The following is a 22,550-nucleotide window of genomic DNA, read 5'->3' on the forward strand; positions in this document are numbered from 1 at the left end:
TATTTTAGAGAATAACGCATGTTAGGTCTTGGTTAGGTCTGGGATTTGCTCTCATCAGGGTCATACATTCGCGTTTTTCACATTCTTGTTGAACAGATCCCTGGCTTATTCTGGTTTGGATCACGTACTAATGTGGTACCACACTGAAACAGTTCATTACAGCTGGTTTCGATCAATATTTTAGAGGATAACGCATCTTAGGTATAGGTTAGGCCTGGGATTTGCCCTCATCAGACTCATACTTTCGCATACTTCACATACTTGTTGAACAGATCCCTGGCTTTTTCTGGTTTGGATCACGTAGTAAAGTGGTACCACACAACCACAGTCGATTACTCCTGGTCTCGTTCAACATTTTATAGGATAACGCCGGTTAGGACACGGTTAGGTGTCGGATTTACCCTCATCAGGCTCATACTGTCGCATATTTCTCATACTTGTTAGCCAGATCCATTGCTTTTTCTGGTTTGGATCACGTGGTACTGTGGTATCACACTGAATCAGTCCATGAAACCTGGTTTCGACCAATATTTTAGAGGATAACGCACGTTATGTCTGGGATAGGTCTGGGATTTGCCCTCGTCAGGCTCATACGTTCGCATTTTTCACATACTTGTTGTACAGATCCCTGGCTTTTTCTGGTTTGGATCACGTCGTAAAGTGGTACCACACCGAAACAGTCGATTAATCCTGGTCTCGAACAATATTTTATAGGATAACGCCGTTTAGGACACTGTTAGGTGAGGGATTTGCCCTCATCAGGCTCATACTGTCGCATATTTCTCATACTTGTTAGCCAGATCCGTTGCTTTTTCTGGTTTGGATCACGTGGTAATGTGGTATCACACTGAAACAGTCCATGAAACCTGGTTTCGATCAATATTTTAGAGGATAACGCATGTTAGGTCTAGGTTAGGCCTGGGATTTGCCCTCATCAGACTCATAGTTTTGCGTATTTCACATACTTGTTGATCAGATCCCTGGCTTTTTCATGTTTGAATCATGTGGTAATGTGGTATCACACTGAAACAGTCCATGAAGCCTGGTTTCGATCAATATTTTAGAGGATAATGCATGTTAGGTCAAGGTTACGCCTGGGATTTGCCCTCATCAGACACATACTTTCGCATATTTCACATACTTATTGAACAGATACCTGGCTTTTTCTGGTTTGGATCACGTAGAAAAGTGGTACCACACTGAAACAGTCGATTAATCCTGGTCGCGATCAATATTTTGTAGGATAACGCAAGTTAGGTCTGGGATAGGTCTGGGATTTGCCCACATCAGCGTCATATTTTCGCATTTTTCACATACTTGTTGAACAGATCCCTGGCTTTTTCATGTTTGAATCATGTGGTAATGCGGTATCACACTGAAACAGTCCATGAAACCTGGTTTTGATCAATATTTTAGATGATAACGCATGTTAGGTCTGGGATAGGTCCGGGGTCTGCCCTCATCAGACTCATACCTTCGCATTCTTCACATGCTTGTTGAACAGATCCTGCGTTCTTCTGGTTTGGATCTCGTAGTAATGTGGTACCACACTGAAACAGTCAATTATACCTGGTCTCGATCAATATTTTAGAGGATAACGCATGTTAGGCCTGGGTTAGGTCCAGGATTCGCCCGCATCAGGCTCATACTTTCGCATATTTCTCAAACTTGTTGGCCAGATTCTGTGCTTTCACTGGTTTGGATCACGTAGTAATGTTGTACCGCCCTGAAACTGCCAATTCAACCTGGTCTCGATAAATATTTTAGATGATAACGTATGTTAGGTCTAGGTTAGGGCTGGGATTTGCCCTCATCAGACTCATACTTTCGCATATTTCTCATACTTGTTGGCCAGATCCTGGGTTTTTGTCTAGTCTGGATCACATAGTAATGTGGTACAACACAGAAAGAGTCCATTAAACCTGGTTTCGATCCATATTTTAGGTGATAACGCATGTTCGGTCTAGGTTAGGCCTGGGATTTGCCCTCATCAGACTCATACTTTCGCATTCTTCACATACTTGTTGAACAGATCCTGGGTTATTTCTGGTTTGGATCTCGTAGTAATGTGGTACCAGACTGAAACAGTCCATTAAACATGGTTTCGATCAATATTTTAGAGAATAACTCATGTTAGGTCTAGGTCAGGTCTTGGATTTGCTCTCATCAGGCGTGTACATTCGCATATTTCTCATACTTGATGGCCAGATTCGTGGCTTTTTCTGGTTTGGATCACGTAGTAATGTAGTACAACACTGTAACAGTCCATTAAACCTGGTTTCGATCAATATTTTAGATGATAACGCATGTTAGGTCTAGGTTAGGCCTGGGATTTGTCCTCATCAGGCTCATAGCTTCGCATATTTCTCAAACTTGTTGGACAGATTCTGTTCTTTCACTGGTTTGGATCACGTAGTAATGTTGTACCGCCTTGAAACAGTCAATTCAACCTGGTCTCGATAAATGTTATAGATGATAAGTCATGTTAGGTCTAGGTTAGGCCTGGAATTTGACCTCGTCAGGCTCATACCTTCGCATTCTTCTCATACTTGTACAGATCCAGGGTCTTTTCTGGTTTTGATCACGTAGTAATGTGGTACCACACTGAAACAGTCGATTAAACCTGGTTTCGATCAATATTTTAGAGAATAACGCATGTTAGGTCTTGGTTAGGTCTGGGATTTGCTCTCATCAGGGTCATACATTCGCGTTTTTCACATTCTTGTTGAACAGATCCCTGGCTTATTCTGGTTTGGATCACGTACTAATGTGGTACCACACTGAAACAGTCCATTAAACCTGGTTTCGATCAATATTTTAGAGGATAACGCATGTTAGGTCAGTGATAGGTCTGGGATTTGCCCTCATCAGGCTCATAGTTTCGCGTTTTTCACATACTTGGTGAACAGATCCTGGGTTTTTTCTGGTTTGGATCTCGTAGTAATGTGGTACCACACTGAAACAATCCATTGAACATGGTTTCGATCAATATTTTAGAGAATAACTCATGTTAGGTCTAGGTTAGGTCTGGGATTTGCTCTCATCAGGCTTGTACATTCGCATATTTCTCATACTTGATGGCCAGATTCGGGGCTTTTTCTGATTTGGATCACGTAGTAATGTAGTACAACACTGTAACAGTCCATTAAACCTGTTTTCAACCAATATCTTAGAGGATAACGCATGTTAGGCCTAGGCTAGGCCTGGGATTTGCCCTAATCAGGGTCATACTTTCGCAGTTTTATCATACATGTTGACCTGATCGAGGGTTTTTCCTACTTTGGATAACGTAGTAAAGTGGTACCACACAGAAACAGCCAACTAAACCTGGATCCGATCAATATTTTAGAGGATAACGCATGTTAGGTCTCGGTTAGGTCTAGGATTTGCCCTCATCTGGGTCATACTTTCGCATATTTCTCAAACTTGTTGGCCAGATTCTGTGCTTTCACTGGTTTGGATCACGTAGTAACGTGGTACCACACTGAAACAGTCCATTAAACCTGGTTTCGATCAATACTTTTGAGGATAGCGCATGTTAGGTCTGGATAAGGTCTGGGATTTGCTCTCATCAGGCTCATACTTTCGCATATTTCTCATTCTTGTTGGCCAGATCCTGTGCTTTCACAGGTCTGGATCTCGTAGTAATGTGGTACCACACTGAAACAGTCAATTATACCTGGTCTCGATCAATATTTTAGAGGATAACGCATGTTAGGCCTGGGTTAGGTCCAGGATTTGCCCGCATCAGGCTCATACTTTCGCATATTTCTCAAACTTGTTGGCCAGATTCTGTGCTTTCACTGGTTTGGATCACGTAGTAATGTTGTACCGCCCTGAAACTGCCAATTCAACCTGGTCTCGATAAATATTTTAGATGATAACGCATGTTAGGTCTAGGTTAGGCCTGGGATTTGCCCTCATCAGACTCATACTTTCGCATATTTCTCATACTTGTTGGCCAGATCCTGGGTTTTTTTCTAGTCTGGATCACGTTGTAATGTGGTACAACACAGAAACAGTCCATTAAACCTGGTTTCGATCAATATTTTAGACGATAACGCATGTTCGGTCTAGGTTAGGCCTGGGATTTGCCCTCATCAGACTCATACTTTCGCATTCTTCTCATACTTGTTGAACAGATCCTGGGTTATTTCTGGTTTGGATCAGGTAGTAATGTGGTACCACACTGAAACAGTCGATTAAACCTGGTCACGATCAACATTTTAGAGGAAAACGCCGGTTAGGACTCGGTTAGGTGTGGGATTTGCCCTCATCTGGGTCATACCTTCGCATTTCTCGCATATTTGTTGGCCAGATCCTGTGCTTTCACAGGTCTGGATCTCGTAGTAATGTGGTACCACACTGAAACAGTCCATTAAACCTGGTTTCGATCAATATTTTTGAGGATAGCTCATGCTAGGTCTAGGTTAGGCCTGGGATTTGCACCCATCGGACCCATACTTTCGCATTCTTCACATACTTGTTTTACAGATCCTGGGTTATTTCTGGTTTGGATCAGGTAGTAATGTGGTACCACACTGAAACAGTCCATTAAACCTGGTTTCGATCAATATTTTTGAGGATAGCTCATGCTAGGTCTAGGTTAGGCCTGGGATTTGCCCCCATCGGACCCATACTTTCGCATTCTTCACATACTTGTTGTACAGATCCTGGGTTTTTTCAGGTTTGAATCAGGCGGTAATGTGGTACCACACTGAAACAGTACATAAAACCTAGTCTCGGTCAATATTTTAGAGGATAACGCATGTTGGGTCTGGGATAGGTCTGGGATTTGCCCTCATCAGACTCATACTTTCGCATATTTCTCATACTTGTTGGCAAGATTCTGGCTTTTTTTCTGGTCTGGATCACGTAGTAATGTGGTACCACACTGAAACTGTCCATTAAACCTGGTTTTGATCAATATTTTAGATGATAACGCATGTTAGGTCTGGGATAGGTCTGGGATTTGCCCGCATCAGGCTCATAGTTTCGCATATTTCTCAAACTTGTTGGCCCGATTCTGTGCTTTCACTGGTTTGGATCACGTAGTAATGTTGTACCGCCCTGAAACAGTCAATTCAACCTGGTCTCGATAAATATTTTAGATGATAACGCATGTTAGGTCTAGGTTAGGCCTGGGATTTGCCCTCATCAGACTCATACTTTCGCATACTTCTCATACCTGTTGGCCAGATACTTCGCTTTTTCTGGATTGGATCACATACTGATGAAGTACCACACTGAAGCAGTCAATTATACCTGGTCTCGATCAATATTTTAGAGGATAACGCATGTTAGGCCTGGGTTAGGTCCAGGATTTGCCTGCATCAGGCTCATACTTTCGCATATTTCTCATACTTGTTGAACAGATCCCTGGCTTTTTCTGGTTTGGATCACGTAGTAATGTGGTACCACTCTGAAACAGTCGATTAAACCTGGTTTCGATCAATATTTTAAATGATAACGCATGATAGGTCTGGGATAGGTCTGGGATCTGCCCTCATCAGACTCTTACCTTCGCATTCTTCCCATGCTTGTTGAACAGATCCTGGGTTTTTTCTGGTTTGGATCACGTAGTAATTTGGTACCACACTGAAACAGTCCATTAAACCTGGTTTCGATCAATATTTTAGAGAATAACGCATGTTAGGTCTTGGTTTGGTCTGGGATTTGCTCTCATCAGGGTCATACATTCGCGTTTTTCACATTCTTGTTGAACAGATCCCTGGCTTATTCTGGTTTGGATCACGTACTAATGTGGTACCACACTGAAACAGTCATTACAGCTGGTTTCAATCAATATTTTAGAGGATAACGCATGTTAGGTCTTGGTTAGGTCTGGGATTTGCTCTCATCAGGCTCGTACTTTCGCATATTTCTCATAGTTGATGGCCAGATTCTGGGCTTTTTCTGGTTTGGATCACGTAGTAATGTGGTACCACACTGAAGTAGTCGATTAAACCTGGTTTCTATCAATATTTTTGAGGGTAACGCATGTTAGGTCTAGGTTAGGCCTGGGATTTGCCCTCGTCAGACTCATACTTTCGCATTCTTCACATACTTGTTGAACGTATCCTGGGTTTTTTCTGGTTAGGATCATGTAGTAATGTGGTACCACACTGATACAGTCCATTAAACATGGTTTCGATCAATATTTTAGAGAATAACTCATGTTAGGTCTAGGTTAGGTGTGGGATTTGCCCTCATCTGGGTCATACCTTCGCATTTCTCGCATATTTGTTGGCCAGATCCTGTGCTGTCACAGGTCTGGATCTCGTAGTAATGTGGTACCACAGTGAAACAGTCCATTAAACCTGGTTTCGATCAACATTTTAGAGGATAACGCCGGTTAGGACTCGGTTAGGTGTGGGATTTGCCCTCGTCAGGGTCATACCTTCGCATTTCTCGCATATTTGTTGGCCAGATCCTGTGCTGTCACAGGTCTGGATCTCGTAGTAATGTGGTACCACAGTGAAACAGTCCATTAAACCTGGTTTCGATCAATATTTTAGAGAATAACGCATGTTAGGTCTTGGTTAGGTCTGGGATTTGCTCTCATCAGGGTCATACATTCGCGTTTTTCACATTCTTGTTGAACAGATCCCTGGCTTATTCTGGTTTGGATCACGTACTAATGTGGTACCACACTGAAACAGTTCATTACAGCTGGTTTCGATCAATATTTTAGAGGATAACGCATCTTAGGTATAGGTTAGGCCTGAGATTTGCCCTCATCAGACTCATACTTTCGCATACTTCACATACTTGTTGAACAGATCCCTGGCTTTTTCTGGTTTGGATCACGTAGTAAAGTGGTACCACACAACCACAGTCGATTACTCCTGGTCTCGTTCAACATTTTATAGGATAACGCCGGTTAGGACACGGTTAGGTGTCGGATTTACCCTCATCAGGCTCATACTGTCGCATATTTCTCATACTTGTTAGCCAGATCCATTGCTTTTTCTGGTTTGGATCACGTGGTACTGTGGTATCACACTGAATCAGTCCATGAAACCTGGTTTCGACCAATATTTTAGAGGATAACGCACGTTATGTCTGGGATAGGTCTGGGATTTGCCCTCGTCAGGCTCATACGTTCGCATTTTTCACATACTTGTTGTACAGATCCCTGGCTTTTTCTGGTTTGGATCACGTCGTAAAGTGGTACCACACCGAAACAGTCGATTAATCCTGGTCTCGAACAATATTTTATAGGATAACGCCGTTTAGGACACTGTTAGGTGAGGGATTTGCCCTCATCAGGCTCATACTGTCGCATATTTCTCATACTTGTTAGCCAGATCCATTGCTTTTTCTGGTTTGGATCACGTGGTAATGTGGTATCACACTGAAACAGTCCATGAAACCTGGTTTCGATCAATATTTTAGAGGATAACGCATGTTAGGTCTAGGTTAGGCCTGGGATTTGCCCTCATCAGACTCATAGTTTTGCGTATTTCACATACTTGTTGATCAGATCCCTGGCTTTTTCATGTTTGAATCATGTGGTAATGTGGTATCACACTGAAACAGTCCATGAAGCCTGGTTTCGATCAATATTTTAGAGGATAATGCATGTTAGGTCAAGGTTACGCCTGGGATTTGCCCTCATCAGACACATACTTTCGCATATTTCACATACTTATTGAACAGATACCTGGCTTTTTCTGGTTTGGATCACGTAGAAAAGTGGTACCACACTGAAACAGTCGATTAATCCTGGTCGCGATCAATATTTTGTAGGATAACGCAAGTTAGGTCTGGGATAGGTCTGGGATTTGCCCACATCAGGGTCATATTTTCGCATTTTTCACATACTTGTTGAACAGATCCCTGGCTTTTTCATGTTTGAATCATGTGGTAATGCGGTATCACACTGAAACAGTCCATGAAACCTGGTTTTGATCAATATTTTAGATGATAACGCATGTTAGGTCTGGGATAGGTCCGGGGTCTGCCCTCATCAGACTCATACCTTCGCATTCTTCACATGCTTGTTGAACAGATCCTGCGTTCTTCTGGTTTGGATCTCGTAGTAATGTGGTACCACACTGAAACAGTCAATTATACCTGGTCTCGATCAATATTTTAGAGGATAACGCATGTTAGGCCTGGGTTAGGTCCAGGATTCGCCCGCATCAGGTTCATACTTTCGCATATTTCTCAAACTTGTTGGCCAGATTCTGTGCTTTCACTGGTTTGGATCACGTAGTAATGTTGTACCGCCCTGAAACAGTCGATTAAACCTGGTCACGATCAACATTTTAGAGGATAACGCCGGTTAGGACTCGGTTAGGTGTGGGATTTGCCCTCATCTGGGTCATACCTTCGCATTTCTCGCATATTTGTTGGCCAGATCCTGTGCTTTCACAGGTCTGGATCTCGTAGTAATGTGGTACCACACTGAAACAGTCCATTAAACCTGGTTTCGATCAATATTTTTGAGGATAGCTCATGCTAGGTCTAGGTTAGGCCTGGGATTTGCCCCCATTGGACCCATACTTTCGCATTCTTCACATACTCGTTGTACAGATCCTGGGTTATTTCTGGTTTGGATCAGGTAGTAATGTGGTACCACACTGAAACAGTCCATTAAACCTGGTTTCGATCAATATTTTTGAGGATAGCTCATGCTAGGTCTAGGTTAGGCCTGGGATCTGCCCCCATCGGACCCATACTTTCGCATTCTTCACATACTTGTTGTACAGATCCTGGGTTATTTTTGGTTTGGATCTCGTAGTAATGTGGTACCACACTGAAACAGTCCATGAAACCTGGTTTCGATCAATATTTTAGAGGATAATGCATGTTAGGTCAAGGTTACGCCTGGGATTTGCCCTCATCAGACACATACTTTCGCATATTTCACATACTTGTTGAACAGATCCCCGGCTTTTTCTGGTTTGGATCACGTAGAAAAGTGGTACCTCACTGAAACAGTCGATTAATCCTGGTCTCGATCAATATTTTGTAGGATAACGCAAGTTAGGTCTGGGATAGGTCTGGGATTTGCCCTCATCAGGGTCATATTTTCGCATTTTTCACATACTTGTTGAACAGATCCCTGGCTTTTTCATGTTTGAATCATGTGGTGATGCGGTATCACACTGAAACAGTCGATTAAACCTGGTCACGATCAACATTTTAGAGGATAACGCCGGTTAGTACTCGGATAGGTGTGGGATTTGCCCTCATCAGGGTCATACCTTCGCATTTCTCGCATATTTGTTGGCCAGATCCTGTGCTTTCACAGGTCTGGATCTCGTAGTAATGTGGTACCACACTGAAACAGTCCATTAAACCTGGTTTCGATCAATATTTTTGAGGATAGCTCATGCTAGGTCTATGTTAGGCCTGGGATTTGCCCCCATCGGACCCATACTTTCGCATTCTTCACATACTTGTTGTACAGATCCTGGGTCTTTTCAGGTTTGAATCAGGCGGTAATGTGGTACCACACTGAAACAGTACATAAAACCTAGTCTCGGTCAATATTTATGAGGATAACGCAAGTTCGGTCTGGGATAGGTCTGGGATTTGCCCTCATCTGGCTCATACTTTCGCATTCTTCACATACTTGTTGAACAGATCCTGGGTTTTTTCTGGTTTGGATCACGTAGTAATGTGGTACCACACTGAAACAGTCCATTAAACCTAGTTTCGATCAATATTTTAGAGAATAACGCATGTTAGGTCTTGGTTAGGTCTGGGATTTGCTCTCATCAGGGTCATACATTCGCGTTTTTCACATTCTTGTTGAACAGATCCCTGGCTTATTCTGGTTTGGATCACGTACTAATGTGGTACCACACTGAAACAGTTCATTAAACCTGGTCTCGATCAATATTTTAGAGGATAACGCATGTTAGGCCTGGGTTAGGTCCAGGATTTGCCCGCATCAGGCTCATACTTTCGCATATTTCTCAAACTTGTTGGCCAGATTCTGTGCTTTCACTGGTTTGGATCACGTAGTAATGTTGTACCGCCCTGAAACTGCCAATTCAACCTGGTCTCGATAAATATTTTAGATGATAACGCATGTTAGGTCTAGGTTAGGCCTGGGATTTGCCCTCATCAGACTCATACTTTCGCATACTTCCCATACTTGTTGGCCAGATCCTGGGTTTTTTTCTAGTCTGGATCACGTAGTAATGTGGTACAACACAGAAACAGTCCATTAAACCTGGTTTCGATCAATATTTTAGACGATAACGCATGTTCGGTCTAGGTTAGGCCTGGGATTTGCCCTCATCAGACTCATACTTTCGCATTCTTCACATACTTGTTGAACAGATCCTGGGATATTTCTGGTTTGGATCAGGTAGTAATGTGGTACCACACTGAAACAGTCGATTAAACCTGGTCACGATCAACATTTTAGAGGATAACGCCAGTTAGGACTCGGTTAGGTGTGGGATTTGCCCTCATCAGGGTCATACCTTCGCATTTCTCGCATATTTGTTGGCCAGATCCTGTGCTTTCACAGGTCTGGATCTCGTAGTAATGTGGTACCACACTGAAACAGTCCATTAAACCTGGTTTCGATCAATATTTTTGAGGATAGCTCATGCTAGGTCTAGGTTAGGCCTGGGATTTGCCCCCATCGGACCCATACTTTCGCATTCTTCACATACTTGTTGTACAGATCCTGGGTTTTTTCAGGTTTGAATCAGGCGGTAATGTGGTACCACACTGAAACAGTACAAAAACCTAGTCTCGGTCAATATTTTAGAGGATAACGCATGTTACGTCTGGGATAGGTCCAGGATTTGCCCGCATCAGGCTCATACTTTCGCATATTTCTCATACTTGTTGGCCAGATCCTGGGCTTTTTCTGGTTTGGATCACGTAGTTATGTGGTACCACTCTGAAACAGTCGACTAAACCTGGTCTCGACCAATATTTATGAGGATAACGCAAGTTGGGTCTGGGATAGGTCTGGGATTTGCCCTCATCTGGCTCATACTTTCGCATTCTTCACATACTTGTTGAACAGATCCCTGGCTTATTCTGGTTTGGATCACGTAGTAATGTGGTACCACACTGAAACAGTCCATTAAACCTGGTTTCGATCAATATTTTAGAGAATAGCGCATGTTAGGTCTTGGTTAGGTCTGGGATTTGCTATCATCAGGGTCATACATTCGCGTTTTTCACATTCTTGTTGAACAGATCCCTGGCTTATTCTGGTTTGGATCACGTACTAATGTGGTACCACACTGAAACAGTCCATTAAACCTAGTTTCGATCAATATTTTAGAGGATAACGCATGTTAGGTCTGTGATAGGTCTGGGATTTGCTCTCATCAGGGTCATACATTCGCGTTTTTCACATTCTTGTTGAACAGATCCCTGGCTTATTCTGGTTTGGATCACGTACTAATGTGGTACCACACTGAAACAGTTCATTAAACCTGGACTCGATCAATATTTTAGAGGATAACGCATGTTAGGCCTGGGTTAGGTCCAGGATTTGCCCGCATCAGGCTCATACTTTCGCATATTTCTCAAACTTGTTGGCCAGATTCTGTGCTTTCACTGGTTTGGATCACGTAGTAATGTTGTACCGCCCTGAAACTGCCAATTCAACCTGGTCTCGATAAATATTTTAGATGATAACGCATGTTAGGTCTAGGTTAGGTCTGGGATTTGCCCTCATCTGGCTCATACTTTCGCATTCTTCACATACTTGTTGAACAGATCCTGAGTTATTTCTGGTTTGGATTATGTAGTAATGTGGTACCACACTGATACAGTCCATTAATCCTGGTTTCGATAAATATTTTAAAGGATAACGCATGTTAGGTCTGGGTTAGGGTTAGGATATGCCCTCATCTGACCCATACTTTCGCATTCTTCACATACTTGTTGAACGGATCCTGTGTTTCTCCCTGATTTGGATCACGTAGTAATGTGGTACCACACTGAAACATTCAATTAAACCTAGTCTTGATAAATATTTTAGAGGATAACGCATGTTAGGTCTGGGATAGGTCTGGGATTTGTCATCATCAGGCTCATAGTTTCGCATATTTCTCATACTTGTTGGCCAGACTCTGTGCTTTCACTGGTTTGGATCACGTAGTAATGTTGTACCGCCCTGAAACAGTCAATTCAACCTGGTCTCGATAAATATTTTAGATGATAACGCATGTTAGGTCTAGGTTAAGCCTGGGATTTGCCCTCATCAGACTCATACTTTCGCATATTTCTCATACTTGTTGGCAAGATTCTGGCTTTTTTTCTGGTCTGGATCACGTAGTAATGTGGTACCACACTGAAACAGTCCATTAAACCTGGTTTTGATCAATATTTTAGATGATAACGCATGTTAGGTCTGGGTTAGGTCTGGGATTTGCCCGTATCAGGCTCATAGTTTCGCATATTTCTCAAACTTGTTGGCCCGATTCTGTGCTTTCACTTGTTTGGATCACGTAGTAATGTTGTAACGCCCTGAAACAGTCAATTCAACCTGGTCTCGATAAATATTTTAGATGATAACGCATGTTAGGTCTAGGTTAGGCCTGGGATTTGCCCTCATCAGACTCATACTTTCGCATACTTCTCATACCTGTTGGCCAGATACTTTGCTTTTTCTGGATTGGATCACATACTGATGAAGTACCACACTGAAGCAGTCAATTATACCTGGTCTCGATCAATATTTTAGAGGATAACGCATGTTAGGCCTGGGTTAGGTCCAGGATTTGCCTGCATCAGGCTCATACTTTCGCATATTTCTCATACTTGTTGAACAGATCCCTGGCTTTTTCTGGTTTGGATCACGTAGTAATGTGGTACCACTCTGAAACAGTCGATTAAACCTGGTTTCGATCAATATTTTAAATGATAACGCATGTTAGGTCTGGGATAGGTCTGGGATCTGCCCTCATCAGACTCTTACCTTCGCATTCTTCCCATGCTTGTTGAACAGATCCTGGGTTATTTCTGGTTTGGATCAGGTAGTAATGTGGTACCACACTGAAACAGTCGATTAAACCTGGTCACGATCAATATTTTAGAGGATAACGCATGTTAGGCCTGGGTTAGGTCCAGGATTTGCCTGCATCAGGCTCATAGTTTCGCATATTTCTCAAACTTGTTGGCCCGATTCTGTGCTTTCACTTGTTTGGATCACGTAGTAATGTTGTAACGCCCTGAAACAGTCAATTCAACCTGGTCTCGATAAATATTTTAGATGATAACGCATGTTAGGTCTAGGTTAGGCCTGGGATTTGCCCTCATCAGACTCATACTTTCGCATACTTCTCATACCTGTTGGCCAGATACTTTGCTTTTTCTGGATTGGATCAGATACTGATGAAGTACCACACTGAAGCAGTCAATTATACCTGGTCTCGATCAATATTTTAGAGGATAACGCATGTTAGGCCTGGGTTAGGTCCAGGATTTGCCTGCATCAGGCTCATACTTTCGCATATTTCTCATACTTGTTCAACAGATCCCTGGCTTTTTCTGGTTTGGATCACGTAGTAATGTGGTACCACTCTGAAACAGTCGATTAAACCTGGTTTCGATCAATATTTTAAATGATAACGCATGTTAGGTCTGGGATAGGTCTGGGATCTGCCCTCATCAGACTCTTACCTTCGCATTCTTCCCATGCTTGTTGAACAGATCCTGGGTTATTTCTGGTTTGGATCAGGTAGTAATGTGGTACCACACTGAAACAGTCGATTAAACCTGGTCACGATCAACATTTTAGAGGATAACGCCGGTTAGGGCTCGGTTAGGTGTGGGATTTGCCCTCATCAGCGTCATACCTTCGCATTTCTCGCATATTTGTTGGCTGATCCTGTGCTTTCACAGGTCTGGATCTCGTAGTAATGTGGTACCACACTGAAACAGTCCATTAAACCTGGTCTCGTTCAACATTTTATAGGATAACGCCGGTTAGGACACGGTTAGGTGTCGGATTTGCCCTCATCAGGCTCATACTGTCGCATATTTCTCATACTTGTTAGCCAGATCCATTGCTTTTTCTGGTTTGGATCACGTGGTACTGTGGTACCACACTGAAACAGTCGATTAAACCTGGTCACGATCAACATTTTAGAGGATAACGCCAGTTAGGACTCGGTTAGGTGTGGGATTTGCCCTCATCAGGGTCATACCTTCGCATTTCTCGCATATTTGTTGGCCAGATCCTGTGCTTTCACAGGTCTGGATCTCGTAGTAATGTGGTACCACACTGAAACAGTCCATTAAACCTGGTTTCGATCAATATTTTTGAGGATAGCTCATGCTAGGTCTAGGTTAGGCCTGGGATTTGCCCCCATCGGACCCATACTTTCGCATTCTTCACATACTTGTTGTACAGATCCTGGGCTTTTTCTGGTTTGGATCACGTAGTTATGTGGTACCACTCTGAAACAGTCGACTAAACCTGGTTTCGACCAATATTTTAGATGATAACGCATGTTCGGTCTAGGTTAGGCCTTGGATTTGCCCTCATCAGACTCATACTTTCGCATTCTTCACATACTTGTTGAACAGATCCTGGGTTATTTCTGGTTTGGATCAGGTAGTAATGTGGTACCACACTGAAACAGTCGATTAAACCTGGTCACGATCAACATTTTAGAGGATAACGCCGGTTAGGGCTCGGTTAGGTGTGGGATTTGCCCTCATCAGGGTCATACCTTCGCATTTCTCGCATATTTGTTGGCCAGATCCTGTGCTTTCACAGGTCTGGATCTCGTAGTAATGTGGTACCACACTGAAACAGTCCATTAAACCTGGTCTCGTTCAACATTTTATAGGATAACGCCGGTTAGGACACGGTTAGGTGTCGGATTTGCCCTCATCAGGCTCATACTGTCGCATATTTCTCATACTTGTTAGCCAGATCCATTGCTTTTTCTGGTTTGGATCACGTGGTACTGTGGTATCACACTGAATCAGTCCATGAAACCTGGTTTCGACCAATATTTTAGAGGATAACGCATGTTATGTCTGGGATAGGTCTGGGATTTGCCCTCGTCAGGCTCATACGTTCGCATTTTTCACATACTTGTTGTACAGATCCCTGGCTTTTTCTGGTTTGGATCACGTCGTAAAGTGGTACCACACCGAAACAGTCGATTAATCCTGGTCTCGAACAATATTTTATAGGATAACGCCGTTTAGGACACGGTTAGGTGAGGGATTTGCCCTCATCAGGCTCATACTGTCGCATATTTCTCATACTTGTTAGCCAGATCCGTTGCTTTTTCTGGTTTGGATCACGTGGTAATGTGGTATCACACTGAAACAGTCCATGAAACCTGGTTTCGATCAATATTTTAGAGAATAACGTATGTTAGGTCTAGGTTAGGCCTGGGGTTTGCCCTCGTCAGACTCATAGTTTTGCGTATTTCACATACTTGTTGATCAGATCCCTGGCTTTTTCTGGTTTGGATCACGTAGTAATGTGGTACCACACTGAAACATTCAATTAAACCTGGTCTTGATAAATATTTTAGAGGATAACGCATGTTAGGTCTAGGATAGGTCTGGGATTTGCCCTCATCAGGCTCATAGTTTCGCATATTTCTCAAACTTGTTGGACAGATTCTGTTCTTTCACTGGTTTGGAACACGTAGCAATGTTGTACCGCCTTGAAACAGTCAATTCAACCTCGTCTCGATAAATATTATAGATGATAAGTCATGTTAGGTCTAGGTTAGGCCTGGAATTTGACCTCGTCAGGCTCATACCTTCGCATTCTTCTCATACTTGTTGTACAGATCCGGGGTTTTTTTCTGGTTTTGATCACGTAGTAATGTGGTACCACACTGAAACAGACGATTAAACCTGGTTTCGATCAATATTTTAGAGAATAACGCATGTTAGGTCTTGGTTAGGTCTGGGATTTGCTCTCATCAGGGTCATACATTCGCGTTTTTCACATTCTTGTTCAACAGATCCCTGGCTTATTCTGGTTTGGATCACGTACTAATGTGGGACCACACTGAAACAGTCCATTAAACCTGGTTTCGATCAATATTTTAGAGGATAACGCATGTTAGGTCTGTGATAGGTCTGGGATTTGCCATCATCAGGCACATAGTTTCGCGTTTTTCACATACTTGCTGAACAGATCCTGGGTTTTTTCTGGTTTGGATCTCGTAGTAATGTGGTACCACACTGAAACAGTCCATTAAACATGGTTTCGATCAATATTTTAGAGAATAACTCATGTTAGGTCTAGGTTAGGTCTGAGATTTGCTCTCATCCGGCTTGTACATTCGCATATTTCTCATACTTGATGGCCAGATTCGGGGCTTTTTCTGGTTTGGATCACGTAGTAATGTAGTACAACACTGTAACAGTCCACTAAACCTGTTTTCAACCAATATCTTAGAGGATAACGCATGTTAGGCCTAGGCTAGGCCTGGGATTTGCCCTCATCAGGCACATAGTTTCGCGTTTTTCACATACTTGTTGAACAGATCCTGGGTTTTTTCTGGTTTGGATCTCGTAGTAATGTGGTACCACACTGATACAGCCCATTAATCCTGGTTTCGATCAATGTTTTAGAGCGTAACGCATGATAGGTCTAGGATACGCCTGGGATTTGTCCTCATCAGGCTCATACGTTCGCATTTTTCACATACTTTTTGTACAGATCCCTGGCTTTTTCTTGTTTGGATCACGTTGTAAAGTGGTATCACACTGAAACAGTCGATTAACCAGGTCTCGATCAACATTTTATGGGATAACGCCGGTTGGAACACGGTTAGGTGTGGGATTTGCCTCCATCAGGCTCATACTGTCGCATATTTCTCATACTTGTTAGCCAGATCCGTTGCATTTTCTGGTTTGGATCACGTGGTAATGTGGTACCACACTGAAACAGTCGACTAAACCTGGTTTCGACCAATATTATAGAGGATAACGCATGTTATGTCTAGGTTAGGCCTGGGATTTGCCTCATCAGGGTCATATTTTCGCGTTCTTCACATACTTGTTGATCAGATCCTGGGTATTTTTCTGGTTTGGATCAGGTAGTAATGTGGTACCACACTTAAACAGTCGATTAAATCTGGTTTCGATCAATATTTTTGAGGATAACGCATGTTAGGTCTAAGTTAGGCCTGAGATTTTCCCTCTTCAGACACGAACTTTCTCATATTTCTCATACTTGATGGCCAGATTCTGGGCTTTTTCTGGTTTGGATCACGTAGTAATGTGGAACCACACTGAAACAGTCGATTAAACCTGGTTTCGATCAATATTTTAGAGGATAACGCGAGTTATGCCTGGGATAGGTCTGGGATTTGCCCTCATCAGGCTCATACTTTCGCGTTTTTGACATACTTGTTGAACAAATCCCTGGCTTTTTCTGGGTTGGATCACGTAGTAATGTGGTACCACACTGAAACAATCCATTAGACCCGGTTTCCACCAATATTTTAGAGGATAACGCGTGTTAGGTCTAGGCCAGGCCTGCGAATTGCCCTAATCAGGGCCATACATTCGCAGTTTTAACATACATGTTGTCCTGAGCGAGGGTTTGTTCTACTTTGGATAACGTAGTAAAGTGGTACCACACTGAAACTGTCAACTAAACCTGGTTTCGGTCAATATTTTAGAGGATAACGCAAGTTAGGTCTGGGATAGGTCTGGGATTTGCCCTCATCAGGGTCATACTTTCACATTTTTCGCATACTTGTTGGCCAAATCCCGGTCTTTTTCTGGTTTGGATCACGTGGTAATGTGTTATCACACTGAAAGAGTCCATGAAACCTGGTTTCGATCAATATTTTAGAGGATAACGCATGTTAGGTCTAGGTTACGCCTGGGATTTGCCCTCATCAGGGTCATACTTTCGCATTCTTCACATACTTGTTGAACAGATCCTGGGTTTATTCTAGTTTGGATCACGTAGTAATGTGGTACCACAAAGAAGCAGTCGATTGAACCTGGTCACGATCAATATTTTAGATGATAACGCCGGTTAGGACACGGTTAGGTGTGGGATTTGCCCTCCTCAGGCTCACACTGTTGCATATTTCTCATACTTGTTAGCCAGATCCATTGCTTTTTCTGGATTCGATCACACAGTAATGTAGTACCCTACACTGAAACAGTATATTATACTTGGTCTTGATCAATATTTTAGGGGATAACGCATGATAGGTCTGGCTTAGGTCCAGGATTTACCCGCATCAGGCTCATACTTTCGCATATTACTCACACTTGTTGAACAGATCCCTGGCTTTTTCTGGTTTGGATCACGTAGTAAAGTGGTACCACACTGAAACAGTCGATTAATCCTGGTCCCGATCAATATTTCATAGGATAACGCAAGTTACGTCTGGGATAGGTCTCGGATTTGCCCTCATCAGGCTCATACGTTCGCATTTTTCACATACTTGTTGAACAGATCCTGGGTTTTTCTGGTTTGCATCACGTGGTAATGTGGTATCACACTGAAACAGTCCATGATACCTGGTTTCGATCAACATTTTATAGGATCACGCATGATAGGTCTAGGTTAGGCCTGGGATTTGCCCCCATCAGACCCATACTTTCGCATTCTTCACATACTTGTTGAACAGATCCTGGGTTATTTCTGGTATGGATCTCGTAGTAATGTGGTACCACACTGAAACAGTCCATTAAACCTGGTTTCGATCAATATTTTAGAGGATAACTCATGCTAGGTCTAGGTTAGGCCTGGGATTTGCCCCCATCGGACCCATACTTTCGCATTCTTCACATACTTGTTGTACAGATCCTGGGTTTTTTCTGGTTTGAATCACGTGGTAATGTGTTATCACACTGAAAGAGTCCATGAAACCTGGTCTCGATCAACATTTTATAGGATCACGCCGGTTATGACACGGTTCGGTGTGCGATTTGCCCTCCTCAGGCTCATACTGTCGCATATTTCTCATACTTGTTAGCCAGATCCATTGCTTTTTCTGGTTTGGATCAGGTAGTAATGTGGTACCACACTGAAACAGTCGATTAAACCTGGTCACGATCAACATTTTAGAGGATAACGCCGGTTAGGGCTCGGTTAGGTGTGGGATTTGCCCTCATCAGGGTCATACCTTCGCATTTCTCGCATATTTGTTGGCCAGATCCTGTGCTTTCACAGGTCTGGATCTCGTAGTAATGTGGTACCACACTGAAACAGTCCATTAAACCTGGTCTCGTTCAACATTTTATAGGATAACGCCGGTTAGGACACGGTTAGGTGTCGGATTTGCCCTCATCAGGCTCATACTGTCGCATATTTCTCATACTTGTTAGCCAGATCCATTGCTTTTTCTGGTTTGGATCACGTGGTACTGTGGTATCACACTGAATCAGTCCATGAAACCTGGTTTCGACCAATATTTTAGAGGATAACGCATGTTATGTCTGGGATAGGTCTGGGATTTGCCCTCGTCAGGCTCATACGTTCGCATTTTTCACATACTTGTTGTACAGATCCCTGGCTTTTTCTGGTTTGGATCACGTCGTAAAGTGGTACCACACCGAAACAGTCGATTAATCCTGGTCTCGAACAATATTTTATAGGATAACGCCGTTTAGGACACGGTTAGGTGAGGGATTTGCCCTCATCAGGCTCATACTGTCGCATATTTCTCATACTTGTTAGCCAGATCCGTTGCTTTTTCTGGTTTGGATCACGTGGTAATGTGGTATCACACTGAAACAGTCCATGAAACCTGGTTTCGATCAATATTTTAGAGAATAACGCATGTTAGGTCTAGGTTAGGCCTGGGGTTTGCCCTCATCAGACTCATAGTTTTGCGTATTTCACATACTTGTTGATCAGATCCCTGGCTTTTTCTGGTTTGGATCACGTAGTAATGTGGTACCACACTGAAACATTCAATTAAACCTGGTCTTGATAAATATTTTAGAGGATAACGCATGTTAGGTCTGGGATAGGTCTGGGATTTGCCCTCATCAGGCTCATAGTTTCGCGTATTTCTCAAACTTGTTGGACAGATTCTGTTCTTTCACTGGTTTGGAACACGTAGCAATGTTGTACCGCCTTGAAACAGTCAATTCAACCTGGTCTCGATAAATATTATAGATGATAAGTCATGTTAGGTCTAGGTTAGGCCTGGAATTTGACCTCGTCAGGCTCATACCTTCGCATTCTTCTCATACTTGTTGTACAGATCCGGGGATTTTTTCTGGTTTTGATCACGTAGTAATGTGGTACCACACTGAAACAGACGATTAAACCTGGTTTCGATCAATATTTTAGAGAATAACGCATGTTAGGTCTTGGTTAGGTCTGGGATTTGCGCTCATCAGGGTCATACATTCGCGTTTTTCACATTCTTGTTGAACAGATCCCTGGCTTATTCTGGTTTGGATCACGTACTAATGTGGGACCACACTGAAACAGTCCATTAAACCTGGTTTCGATCAATATTTTAGAGGATAACGCATGTTAGGTCTGTGATAGGTCTGGGATTTGCCCTCATCAGGCACATAGTTTCGCGTTTTTCACATACTTGTTGAACAGATCCTGGGTTTTTTCTGGTTTGGATCTCGTAGTAATGTGGTACCACACTGAAACAGTCCATTAAACATGGTTTCGATCAATATTTTAGAGAATAACTCATGTTAGGTCTAGGTTAGGTCTGAGATTTGCTCTCATCAGGCTTGTACAGTCGCATATTTCTCATACTTGATGGCCAGTTTCGGGGCTTTTTCTGGTTTGGATCACGTAGTAATGTAGTACAACACTGTAACAGTCCACTAAACCTGTTTTCAACCAATATCTTAGAGGATAACGCATGTTAGGCCTAGGCTAGGCCTGGGATTTGCCCTCATCAGGCACATAGTTTCGCGTTTTTCACATACTTGTTGAACAGATCCTGGGTTTTTTCTGGTTTGGATCTCGTAGTAATGTGGTACCACACTGATACAGCCCATTAATCCTGGTTTCGATCAATGTTTTAGAGCGTAACGCATGATAGGTCTAGGATACGCCTGGGATTTGTCCTCATCAGGCTCATACGTTCGCATTTTTCACATACTTTTTGTACAGAACCCTGGCTTTTTCTTGTTTGGATCACGTTGTAAAGTGGTACCACACTGAAACAGTCGATTAATCCAGGTCACGATCAACATTTTATAGGATAACGCCGGTTAGGACACGGTTAGGTGTGGGATTTGCCCCCATCAGACTCATACTGTCGCATATTTCTCATACTTGTTAGCCAGATCTGTTGCATTTTCTGGTTTGGATCACGTGGTAATGTGGTATCACACTGAAACAGTCCACGAAACCTGGTTTCATCAATGTTTTAGAGGATAACGCATGTTAGGTCTGGGAGAGGTCTGGGATCTGCCCTCATCAGACTCATACCTTCGCATTCTTCACATGCTTGTTGAACAGATCCTGGGTTTTTCTGGTTTGGATCACATAGTAATGTGGTACCACACAGAAACAGTCCATTAAACCTGGTTTTGATCAATATTTTAGATGATAACGCATGTTAGGTCTGGGATAGGTCTGGGTTCTGCCCTCATCAGACTCATACCTTCGCATTCTTCACATGCTTGTTGAACAGATCCTGGGATTTTCTGGTTTGGATCAGGTAGTAATGTGGTACCACACTGAAACAGTCGATTAAACCTGGTCACGATCAACATTTTAGAGGATAACGCCGGTTAGGACTCGGTTAGGTGTGGGATTTGCCCTCATCAGGGTCATACCTTCGCATTTCTCGCATATTTGTTGGCCAGATCCTGTGCTTTCACAGGTCTGGATCTCGTAGTAATGTGGTACCACACTGAAACAGTCCATTAAACCTGGTTTCGATCAATATTTTTGAGGATAGCTCATGCTAGGTCTAGGTTAGTCCTGGGATTTGCCCCCATCGGACCCATACTTTCGCATTCTTCACATACTTGTTGTACAGATCCTGGTTTTTTTCAGGTTTGAATCAGGCGGTAATGTGGTACCACACTGAAACAGTACATAAAACATAGTCTCGGTCAATATTTTAGAGGATAACGCATGTTACGTCTGGGATAGGTCCAGGATTTGCCCGCATCAGGCTCATACTTTCGCATATTTCTCATACTTGTTGGCCAGATCCTGGGCTTTTTCTGGTTTGGATCACGTAGTTATGTGGTACCACTCTGAAACAGTCGACTAAACCTGGTCTCGACCAATATTTAAGAGGATAACGCAAGTTGGGTCTGGGATAGGTCTGGGATTTGCCCCCATCGGACCCATACTTTCGCATTCTTCACATACTTGTTGTACAGATCCTGGTTTTTTTCAGGTTTGAATCAGGCGGTAATGTGGTACCACACTGAAACAGTACATAAAACATAGTCTCGGTCAATATTTTAGAGGATAACGCATGTTACGTCTGGGATAGGTCCAGGATTTGCCCTCATCAGGCTCATACTGTCGCATATTTCTCATACTTGTTAGCCAGATCTGTTGCATTTTCTGGTATGGATCTCGTAGTAATGTGGTACCACACTGAAACAGTCCATTAAACCTGGTTTCGATCAATATTTTAGAGGATAACTCATGCTAG

The sequence above is a fragment of the Colletes latitarsis genome, unplaced genomic scaffold (assembly GCF_051014445.1).
Source record: "Colletes latitarsis isolate SP2378_abdomen unplaced genomic scaffold, iyColLati1 scaffold0007, whole genome shotgun sequence".
Lineage (NCBI taxonomy): Eukaryota > Metazoa > Arthropoda > Insecta > Hymenoptera > Colletidae > Colletes > Colletes latitarsis.